Raw genomic sequence first — 12,042 nt, forward strand, 5'->3', positions numbered from 1 at the left:
TCATACACTAAAAGTTATGTTAGCACACACAAGACATGCACAGTTTCAAAATATACTGGATTTTAAAGCTGAGAAGGGGAAGTGGACACAAAGCCCTTTCTCTAACCAAAATCTGTTATTGATACCCACTGGCAAAGGGACAACAGAATTTCTCCACGGAGTATCATAGGTTATTTCAGTCAGACACTGACTCATGCATATAATATGCCTTCAAGTAAAGATAACACAAAAAGGACATGTTTGTGTGTGTGACCCTTTGTTTTAAGGTTTTGGTTTTTTTTTTTTTTGGTTTTTTTTTTTTTTTGTCCTGTTTGTCTGTTGCTTGTTTGTGTTGTTTTCAATTCAGTGTTTTTATGTGATTTTGGTTTGTTTTTGAAAGAGAAAGAACATAAACATTGGTGAGTAGGCAGATGGGGCCAATCTAGAAGGAATGGAGGAAAGGAAAAACCATGATCAAAATACATACTATGAACATAATTTAACAAAAAAGAAAGAAAATTTACCTTTCAATAAGATTGAAATTGGGGTATATTGACCTGATTGCTCTATAAATCCATGCTTATTGTTTTTGTTTTTGTTTTGGTTTGTTTTTGGTTTTTGTTTTTTGTTTTTTTTTTTTTTGCTTTTTTTGCTTTTTGCTTTTTTTTTTTTGCTTTTTGCTTCTTTTTGCTTTTTGCTTTTTGCTTTTTGCTTTTTGCTTTTTGCTTTTTGCTTTTTTCCTTCTTCCTTTTTGGTTTTTGGTTTTTGGTTTTTGGTTTTTGGTTTTTGGTTTTTGGTTTTTGGTTTTTGGTTTTTGGTTTTTGGTTTTTGGTTTTTGGTTTTTGGTTTGTTTGTTTGTTTGTTTGTTTGTTTTTTGTTTTTCCGAGACCAGGTTTCTCTGTGTAGTCCTGGCTGTCCTGGAACTCACTCTGTAGACCAGGCTGGCCTCGAACTCAGAAATCCACCTGCTTCTGCCTCCCAAGTGCTGCTGGGATTAAAGGCATGTGCCACCATTGTCCAGCTCTATACTTATTTTTTTTTCCCTCACAGAAATTTTGATTCATAGACTCTTTATTGTTTCTTAATTTGTCAAATTCTTAAAATTTCGAATATATTTGTATTCCCTGGCACATTTTCAAATGTTTTTCTTTTCCGTGTGTGTGTGTATGTGTGTGTGTGTGTGTGTGTGTGTGTGTGTGTGTGTGTGTGTCTGTTTTGGAATGAGGGACATACTCAAAGTACATCATATATTTGCATGAAAATGGTCCTTATTTTTATTTTAAATTTTTTTATCATTTTTTTATTTCACATTGTCTCTTTGTGGACTTCTTTCAAGATAGCTATTGAAAGTGTACCAAAAACTAATCCATCAAAATTTAATTTTTATTATAGAAATGCCAAATTTTCTGGAATATGTACCACTTCTGCCCCCAACTTCTTAAACTCACTGTATAATGCATTTTTCACAGACTTCAGTGTTAAAAGTTTTGTAATTTAAAATTACCTGTTTGACTGAGGATCATTTAGTTGAACAATGTTAAATCAGTGGCTCTTCCAAATTAATGAAGTCTCCATACTTTATTTTCATTAAAGTAATAAAACAGATTTTAGGACATACACACAGTCACAAACACATACTTTGGCCTTTCAGTGTATGAGCTTCACCTGTCGATAAAGGAAAAAAATGAAATATATAAAGTTCATGCATACATATATATATATTTACATACATTAAATATATTGTATGTATTACATATATATACACATACATGTACATCTACATATAGATATACATATATATGGTATAGCAAAGCAAAAACTCTCTGGACAAGTACATGGCCACATTCTCAGCTCATCTCTCTGATGAGTCCTTCTTTTGCCCCTTGTGGTCACTTTCTTCTACTAATGCATGTCTGAACAGTTTTTCCTGGTGTAATTCTATGTGACTTGAGTTTGAAAATACATCTTCAGTCTAAAATTTTGTGGTTTATTTAGTGAATTCCTTGAAAGATGGAACGTAGATTGGGAGGAGCTGGTCTGATTTCCCATTGATCACCTTGGGCTCTTCACATAATCAAATGGAAACGCCTCATAAATGGTGCAACAAGTGCTGTTTAGTGGCAGATTTCTGCAAAAAGTTCTTTCAAAACATAACTATGAACTGATAGATATCCAAAATTCATGCTCTTTGAATTCTTAAATCATAGTGACATAAAAAAGATTAACTATCACTAAAAGGAACCAGAGCAATAGGATTCATCCACCTTCTTTAATCCAGCACAATTCAAGCCCCTTATATTACTGAATACTCACTATGAATCAAGTATCATATCGTCCAATAAACCTGTATAATGATATCACCTTTAGACTCATTTAGATAAGAAAACCTAAAGTACATATATTATATATGTTTTAAGAAGAGAATATGTATACATACACACATTGGAAAGAGAGAGAGAGAGAGAGAGAGAGAGAGAGAGAGAGAGAGAGAGAGAGAAGAGAGAGAGAGAGAATCAAATGCACTTCTAAGAGAAATTAAAATATTAATCATAAGTTAAATAACTGAAAAAATAAAGTATGTGGAATTTGAAAATAGGGTATTTGTCCTGAGCCCTTCCATATAATCTTCATATGTCATTGTCTCCCACAGCTGATTCTGAGGAAAGCACATCTTTCACTATAGTGGTACTTAAGACCAAGTTCAGAAAAGTAAATTGTCATCAGTGACTCACACATCAAATGTGAACAAGACACTAAGCTCATCAGACAATACTGAGGCTGTAGCATTGCTACTGCTAAACATTATTCAGTCTTGAGATATTCTGTTAATTGCTTTGGCACTTCAGTCTATGATCTTTGCTTGTATGCAGTATGATAAGAAAATAAAGAAAAAGAGAGAAAGAAAGAAAGAAAGAAAGAAAGAAAGAAAGAAAGAAAGAAAGAAAGAAAGGAAGGAAGGTAGGAAGAGAAAAAAATCCCAAAACTAAAACCTAAAATTCTATGTTCAAAAAACTGAGGTTAACCGTGACTGAAAGACACTTGAGACTGAAGGCTCCTTGGTGATCTATATGATAGAGTTTGATGGTTTCTCTCTCTCTCTCTCTCTCTCTATATATATATATATATATATATATATATATATATATATATATATATAATCTTTTCTTTTTCTTTACAAAGAAATTTCAAACCACTAACACCACTCAGAATTCCTTTATTTGAAGAGGTGTTACCTCAAACAGGATGTTATATTCAAGAAAAAAACAAAAACACACACACCAAACAACAACAACATAAACAATAAAAAGTACCAGAAAAAAAAAGAAAGAAAGAAAAAGCAAGAGATGCAACACTTTCCTCTTACAGCAGTGGCCTTTTTAAATGATTTCCATTTTCAAGTAGAAGTTGAAAAGGTAAAGCAATAGATTTCTCTTACCCTTTACAATTTTTTTTAATTGTATTGTTAATACTAACAATTTTATTCATGGGATTTACTTAGAAAAATATAATTGAATCTTTGAAGGATTTTATTAAAGCCCAATTTAGAATTATTTACGTGAACTTAGAAAATCAACATGCTTGTACAAAACATTTAAAAGTCACTTATTTGAACTTTCTTGAACTATTTTTCTTTTGTGACAATTTTGTTCCTTTACAGAATAAGAACAGATTTGGGAAGTGAACATAATGTATGAGTGACTCTTTACAAATTTTATTGTAGAAAGAATATTTTCAGATACTTAGAAATACTTAAGACCTCTAAAATTTTAGTTTTATAAAATTTTATAAAAAGGATAAAATATTAATTTGTCAATTTTACTTAATTAGGCAATATGAAACCTGCTTAAGGTGTTATATAGTCCTTTTTGAATAAGGTGAAAATGACTATTTAATTTATCTACATTTTATAAGTTTTTATTTCTCCTGTAAGGTCCAGAGAATGGTCTATGAGAGCCATACTTTTTGTTTTAAATTAGTGGACTTTTACATACATAGCAAGCTATGGTAGAAGACTAATTAGAAAGAGATACACAGCAAACTGTTATCAAATCAGTAACGTGAAGTACTCAGGAGGTCACATGTAAGAAATCTGTGATGAGTTAGCCAACTGGGGTTTCCAAACTTGGGCAGAGTGTCTCTTTGGGTGAAGCTTCCAAGTAAAAGAACACATTACAGAACAAGCAAAAACATCCAACAAAGGACTTGCAAACATCCTGAAGAAAACAAAGAAAACTGAGGGGAACCAGAGCAATTCATCCACCTTCTTTAACCCAGCACAATTCAAGCCCCTTATATAACTGAATACTCACTATGAATGACATATCATATCCGCCAATAAACCTGTGTAATGATACCACCTTTAGACTCATTTAGATAAAAAAAACCCTGAAGTACATATATTTTATGTATATATATTTGAGGAAATTGAGGCAGCCATCTGAGTTCTCAACTTCTCAGCTAGGAGGGAGTATTCTCCCTCCTAGTGGATGAGCTTCTCACTGCTGAACTTCTAGATTCTTCTCATTGGAAACACTTTATATCACTGGGTAAAAATAGTATTCTTTGTTGGAATTAGTTTTACTCCCAGCTGTTTGCCATTACACTATGTTTTTACTCCTGAGTTCTTTAACAGTTAAAAGTCTTTCTCTCCCTATCAAGAATTGGTGGATGGGATGGAGCTTCTTTTCAAATTCAGATAGACAAAGGGCCTTGGAAGATACTTAACATAAAAACATTGGAGTCTAATATCCCCAAAGCCAGTTGGCCAGTGTGGTGAAATCAATATAATGTCTTTTGCACAGTTCTACATAGATTGCATCAAAGCCACGTACACAAATGGACACATTTGGTGCACCTTAATTAACATGTTTTCAAGAGCACACTTCAGTCTTTAAATAAATATAATTTCTCTTATAATTTATTAGAATGCAAAGCAATTGATTTAATTATGACATTTGCACACAAGGCTTGATTTTATTGATCCTCTTTCCATGGCCCCAGAGCCTTCATTTGCCCCCATGCCATGATTGTCCCAATTTATTATTCTGCTATTCTGCTTCATGCAGTCTCTGTGTTCCTTTTCTGTGATCTTTAAATTCTTCCCCTTATGACTGCCCTTTTTTAGTTTTATGACCTATAATGTTACATCATCTGCACATAAGTAAAACACACATTTAAAAACTAAAATCTATAATCTGCATATTAGAGAAAAACATGACATTTGTCTATCTGAATTTGGGTTACCTCACATAATAATGTAAAACTATTTTTAAGAAAATGCATCTTAATCACAACTTAGTGATCAGCTGCAATTCTCTGCATTAGGGTCCCAGGTTTCAACTGAATTTTCCTAATTATAAAACCAACTGTTATTCATTTCCCAACTTGCCCAAATTTTATTTTCATCTGCTTAACTTTATATGGCACTCTACTTCTCTGAAGAATAATGTGTTTTTATAATAGAGTTTGTTCTTAACATAAGAGAATTCTATGAGAACTGTATTTACATCATTTTCAACCCTCCTCTTCCTCATGTAAATTTTGGCATTCCGTTTTTTAAATTCATAATGTCTTTAATGCTTCACCCTCCCCCCACACACACCTTCTGCCGAGTCCATTTACTATTATCCTATATTTATTTAGTGTTGAATCCTTGGGACTGGATAACCTTTTAAAACTATCATAAGGACAGATCCCTGAAGAACGCTGGTTCTTTTATTCTCATCAAACACTAGCTTTTGAAGCTCTTCTTCTAGCAGGAAGGCTTCATCTATGTTGGCAGGTTAACTGGTGTTACCATTGTATAAGTCATGCTTAGATGGTCATATATTTTTTTGTGATTGCATGGATTAAAGCTTCTCTGTCATAAATACAGGACATTATCTTCAAGTAGAGTTTTTAGCACTCTGGCTGTTACATCATTTTGTCCTGTTCTTTAAGCTTAAGCCACTGTGATCATGTCATAGCTGCAAATTGGGGTTTGGCATCCTATGCTGTTGTCTAAATTTTGATAAGTTTTTACTTTCTGTAATTGTCTCTATTGCAACAAGAGTCTCCACTGATGAGTGGTGAGAGCTACACTTATTTTGGGTATCAGGATAAGGACTCAAAATACATTTAAGAGACCAGCAGTAGTGCTTCTCTAGGATTTACGCCTCACAAGTCACAGATTCAGAGAATCAGGTATGAATTCCATCCTATTAAGTGGGCACTAAGTCCAGTTAGACAGCTATTGATTGCTTCCTATATGTAAGTGCCATTATTGTACTTTTTGAGATATCTTGTTATTTTAAACAATATAGGTGGGGAAGAGTGTTACATTTTTCCCCTTGACAGCTTATATGGAACCTTCAGATACCTTAAGAGCTACAGGTCAATGAGGAGGCTGTAAGGTCAGCTCTGTCCTGTGTGTAGTGTGTGTGGTATCTTCAGCAATAGCACAATGACAGTAGCCTATATTAATTTGGGAGTATCTTCAACTTACTTGAACAAGAACTTTAGAGAGGTTTCCCATGATATATACTTAAATTTTGTCACGGTCTAGGCTTTTGGTGGGTGCATTTTCTCAACTGGCATAACTTTATCATATATATCTTTTGAGTAAGAATAAAATCATAAAGTATGTTTTTGTATGCCTTTTGTTTTTTGTAAATGCTTGGTATGTTAGTGTTATTTACTCCTCCTCACAGGATCCTTTCTTCCCAGGTTAAATTCCCTTTCCCAGTTCTCCATCTACCCCTCAGAATACCACTACTAAGTACGCAATACTGTGGTGCCAACACTTGCTTTCTGTTCAATTTTGAATACTAATTAAGATAACTCCTTCTGCATTTCTCCTGATATTTTCCAAATTGGTTTACTTTGATAATTTTCAAAAGGGCTGTCTATTATCTGAGCCTACAAAGTTTTTTTTTTCCCAATTCATCAAAACTTCCTATCCCCTACAGTAAAATGAGGCATGGAGACTGACTCTCCCCACTTCCTGGCTTTTGCTGGTTTCCTTAATAGACTCGTTGCTATTCTTGGCTTCTGAAAAAACTCGCAGTTGAAAATTCTGAGTTGTAACAACAAGGACCAAACCCCTGAAATTGGTAAGATATTAGGTTATCTAATTTCTTGCATTTGGTTATAATATGTAGAGACCACCTACAGCAGATATGTTAATGTTCTTCTCCAAAGGAAAGATAGGGACAAAAAAATAGAACAAAGAGTGAAGGAAAGTCCATCCAGAGACTGTCCCACCTAGGGATCCATCCCATCGTCAAACACAAAATCCCCACACTATTGCTGATACCAAGAAGCACTTGCCTACAGGACCCTGGTATGGCTCTTCCCTGAGAGGTTCTACCAGCACCTGACCAATACGGATGCAGATACTCACAGCTAACCATCTGCCTAAGCCCAATGGAAGTGCTAGGGTAAAGACAGAATGAGATGAAGAGGATTCCAACCCAATATGAAGAACAGTATCAACTGACTAGACCCCCTCAGAGCTCCCAGGGACTAAACCACCAACCAAAGAGTAAAGAGTATACATGGAAGGATCCATGGCTCCAGATACACTTATAGCAAAGAACGGCCTTATCTGATCAATGGGATGGGAGGCCCTTGGTCCTGTGAAGGCTTGATGCCCCTGCATACGGGGTATGCTAGAGTAGTAAGGTGGAAGGGAGTGAGTGGGTAGAGGAGCAGCCTCATAGAGGTAAGGAGAATGGATAAAGGGGAGATGGGATAGGGGGTATGTGGAGGGGAAGGGAAGGGAAAGGGAATATCATTTGAAATATAAGTAAATAAGATGTTTAATAAAAATGCTTAGAGACTTTTATGGATTTTTTTAAAATTATTTTTTATTTTATGCATATAAATGATTTCTATATTGTGGCATTTAGACATATCATCCCCATGGAGGTCAGAAAAGGGCATTCGATCCACTGAAACTGGAGTTAGAGATGGTTGTCTGTAGAGAAATTTTAATCCAGCAACATGGCTACTCTGGCTGGAATACAGACATACCTTTAGTGCACACGTTAATCTTAAACAATGTGCCTAAGGTTAGTTTTTAGATAGAAGTAGCCATGTTTGAAGATGACAAATCTAAAAGTTTTGACAGAATGAGGCAGATATAGGGTATGTTTAACTCTCAGTAGGACGGCACAAGTTAAAAAAAAAAAAAAAAAAAAAAAAAAAAAAAAAAAAAAAACTGTTGAAGAGCAGCCCAGGGAGAGAGAGTCAGTCAGCATCTTGGTCCAGTCCGTTGAGTTCTATGCAGTGAAGTTTGTTCGGAGAGTCAGTATAATGAGTACAGTGCAGTGGAGTTGAGTTTGTTTATGAGTTCGTGTAGTTTAGTGCAGATCAGCAGAGGCAATTGAAGTCAGAGAATAAGGAGCCAGAAGATTAAAACATATTGTCAAAGTCCGAGACCAAGCAAAGCAGTTCGGTCTGAAACTGAGAAAAGTTATATTTACAATATAACTTTTAAAATTTTTATAATTTTGCAATTACATCAAGTGAATAAAGGATACTTTTATAGTTGTGATCCATGCATGTATGCTAGAAATTGAACCCAACTCCTGGAAAAGAAGTCAGTGCTCTTAACTACTGAATTATGTACCCATTTATCCATTTATCTATTTAAGGGTTTCCTTAATTTGGGGTTTATTGATTTCACCGGTTTTTAGTAGTCCAGGAGTTTTTGCCTCTTGTAAGCATCTAGACGTTGATGAAACATCTGTGTTAAAGTGTTGGTTGACAGATAGAGGTGAAGTTTACTAAATGTTACAGTTTAAATCTAGTTACATGTTCCCAGACTTCTGAATTGTTTACAGGCATTGGCAGTTAGCTTCTGGTGTCTTCTGAATAAGTTTCATCTATTTTGCATAAAACGAAATTCCACACACATATTTTGGTTAAACCCATAACCCTGACTTCCTTTTTACTTTATCAGAAGATACACAGGTTGTATTCACACAGGCCAGGGATGGGCCTGTACTGCTTCCCATGCTATGAACTGCAAGGTAAGACAACAAAGGACAGCCTGCTGGTTGTTCCATGTGCAAACGTTTTCCTAGGTGTTTCAGAGTCACTGTTGTTCACAAGACTCAATGAGTGAGAGTGAGGTAAAACTTTGGGAAATAAAAATAACCTAAATACAAGTTTTATTGCATAAAATTTGTCGTTTGTTCAAAATCAGCACTTTAATGCCATGAAACAAAAGTGAATGGGATTATGTCAGAGCATAATGTTTGTCACAGAAATAAAATAGCATTGAAGTTTGTTGATCTCTTAGTATTTATATCCTTAATTTTGAAAATCAACATTACACTTACCACAGAATACTGTTAAATGAATTATTTAGACATATTTCAAGTAATATAGGCTACTAAATGAATTGCAAAATTAAGAAATAAAACACATAAAATTATAAAGGGAAATGTATGTAATATACATGAAACATTTGTGACATCTAGGCAAAAATAATGTGGGTATATTGTTATGACCTTAGCATCATTATAAACTTTGTAACTTCTATGAGGCTGCCTGAATTCTATATAGACGAGAGCCCCGTTCCTATGAATGCATGTGTATGTCACCCCTTACAGTTTTAAGTTTCACATAGTAAGCTTTTGAAAGTTCAAAGTAGTAAATGGTTGAGAAAGAAAGAATTACCAAAAACTCTATTTCAGGCTCTAATAATGAACCTTTCAAAAGAATTCTGAAGAGACTCTGAGTCATTTCCCTCCGTAAGACTCCATAAAACAGTATTTTCTTTCCTGTCTGATTTCTCCATATCTTGCTGTCACTTGGGAGATCACCGCTTAATAAATGTCTTAAATCTTATCTGTATGTTTCCCTCATATCTCCCCCTCCCCTCTGATTCTGTGTCTCCCCACTTTTCCAGCGTTCATAGCTGTCTCTTTTACTGCAACACAAGTGGCAGTTCAGGGATGGTTGGGAGGACAGCAGGACAGACATAAGAGAGGAGCAAAGAAACTGTAGTCCTGGGTAACACAGGGATTCCAGAAAGGATGTGTGAAGAGGACTCTGTACAAAGCCCACTACTTCATCATCAGGTTTTCTAGATTTCTTTTTTTATTGTTGATGGTCTTTTTTTTTTTTTTTTTCACTTTTGAGTGCAGCAGCTTTTCATTCAATATCTCATTTGAAATTTGTTTAAAAATATGCTATTTTAAATGAAATATAAGAAAAGAGACCTAGGAAAACACACTGTAAGTTGAAGAAAAGCATCATGAATTTAAATAAAACACATACACATGTGTACATATAGACATTTACTAAGAATACAGGGTGTTTTAAAATTAATGTTATGATGTGAATTATGAAAATAAAACTACATTTTCATTAAATAGAAATGAGCTTTCTACACATTGTGGATTTTGTAGGCTCATCTGTGAAATGGAACTGAAGGGCAAGGCACTGGGCTACTTCCCGCATTCTTTCCTGTAGAAAACTGACTTAATGACATGCACAGACTTGTAATTTTTAATTACACTATATATTTTCATAAATAAAATATAAGGTTCCAATAGGCTTATTATCTACAAAAAAAAAGCAAAACAAAAATCTAGAGTCCTTAATGTTATATTTTTCACAACTCGTTTTTGTTTCTTTTTAAAAGAATTACAATGTTAAATATTTCAAATATATATAAAATCTTTGCTAATGCAAATGTAGTTTCCTTGTTAAAATACCATTGTGTAGGAGGATAAGGTCAACACCAAACCCTTGGGAAATATTTTGTCTTTCTCTGAAACAAGGTGCAAGCCTCTGGAAGTTCAAGTTGACTTGTCATTTGTAAATGACAGGAGTAGCTACTGTAGTATTTGTTCTTTTTAATTGTAAGTAAGGTGGGAAATAAGACAAAATGGATATATGGAAACAATTGCCCACAAAGATAAATTAGCATATGTGTAAATGTAAATTTTGCTTTTATTTCCTCAGGTGGAGGGATGAGATGAGAGCTATACACAGCTTGGGCTGAACTTACAGCATTTTAGTCTCTGTTGTTAACTATCTGTAGGCCTAGGCATGACAGTGTTACCTTCTGTACAACCTAATCTTCCAACCTAACTGATTCAATGTGGCTTCTCTTGGCTTCTTACTGAATTTCTCTGCCTGGTTTTATATTAACCTCAGGCACACTAAGCAAGCAAGTTGCCACAAAGTTGAAACTCTTTGATATGAAAATTAGCATACTGCTGCCACCAGTTAGGTAGACATGTGTGGCACTTTACCTATTATCACGACTTATTTTGGTAAATAAAATATAAAATCAGTCAGGATCCAATACAAAATTTATAGTGCCTTAATTAAGTACAGACAAAATACAGAGAATCTTGCATTTGATGTATTTTCTTACTGGCTGTTAGATGGAATATTATATTTTCCTTATCAAATTATACTACATCTTTGTTGAAGATTAGAAGTGATCTGTAGTAATTTATATAATATTCTTTAGAAAAGTTTTAATAGAACATATTCAAGTCTTTTTTTTCCTTTTTCCTTTATTGAAAATATTCTTGTTGGGTTTCAGAAGTAGGCCTCAACAGTTCTTCTCTCATATAATACATCCTAACAACAGTTTTTCTTTACTTTTCCAATGCACCCCACAACACACAATCCCTCACATTCATCACCCCCTCTGTTGTCTATCATAAAAAAAGCAGATCACCAAGAAATAAGAGTGAAAGACAATAGGGGAAAAAAAGAGTCCTAAGAGCAGACAGATGAGTCAGAGACACACTTGATCTGTCATGAGTCCCACAACACCGCCAAGCTAGCAGCTATGACATCTATGTTGAGGACCTTGTACTGTTTCTTGCAGGCCCTGTGATTGCTGCTTCAGTCTCTGAGACACTAGGCCCATCCCATTGTGTACACATGGAACAGTTATTTGAGGATTACTGTTGGTAGCCTGAGTTGACTTTTTGATTATTTTTTACTTTTAAAAATGATTAAAGGGGTGGATTCATAAAGATTTTCTGAAGGAGTTTTTAAACAGATGAAAATCCTAGTCTTTAAAAACAGTGGTTCTCTTGGTCAAAT

The sequence above is a fragment of the Arvicanthis niloticus genome, chromosome 5 (genome assembly GCF_011762505.2).
Source record: "Arvicanthis niloticus isolate mArvNil1 chromosome 5, mArvNil1.pat.X, whole genome shotgun sequence".
Classification (NCBI taxonomy): Eukaryota; Metazoa; Chordata; class Mammalia; order Rodentia; family Muridae; genus Arvicanthis; species Arvicanthis niloticus.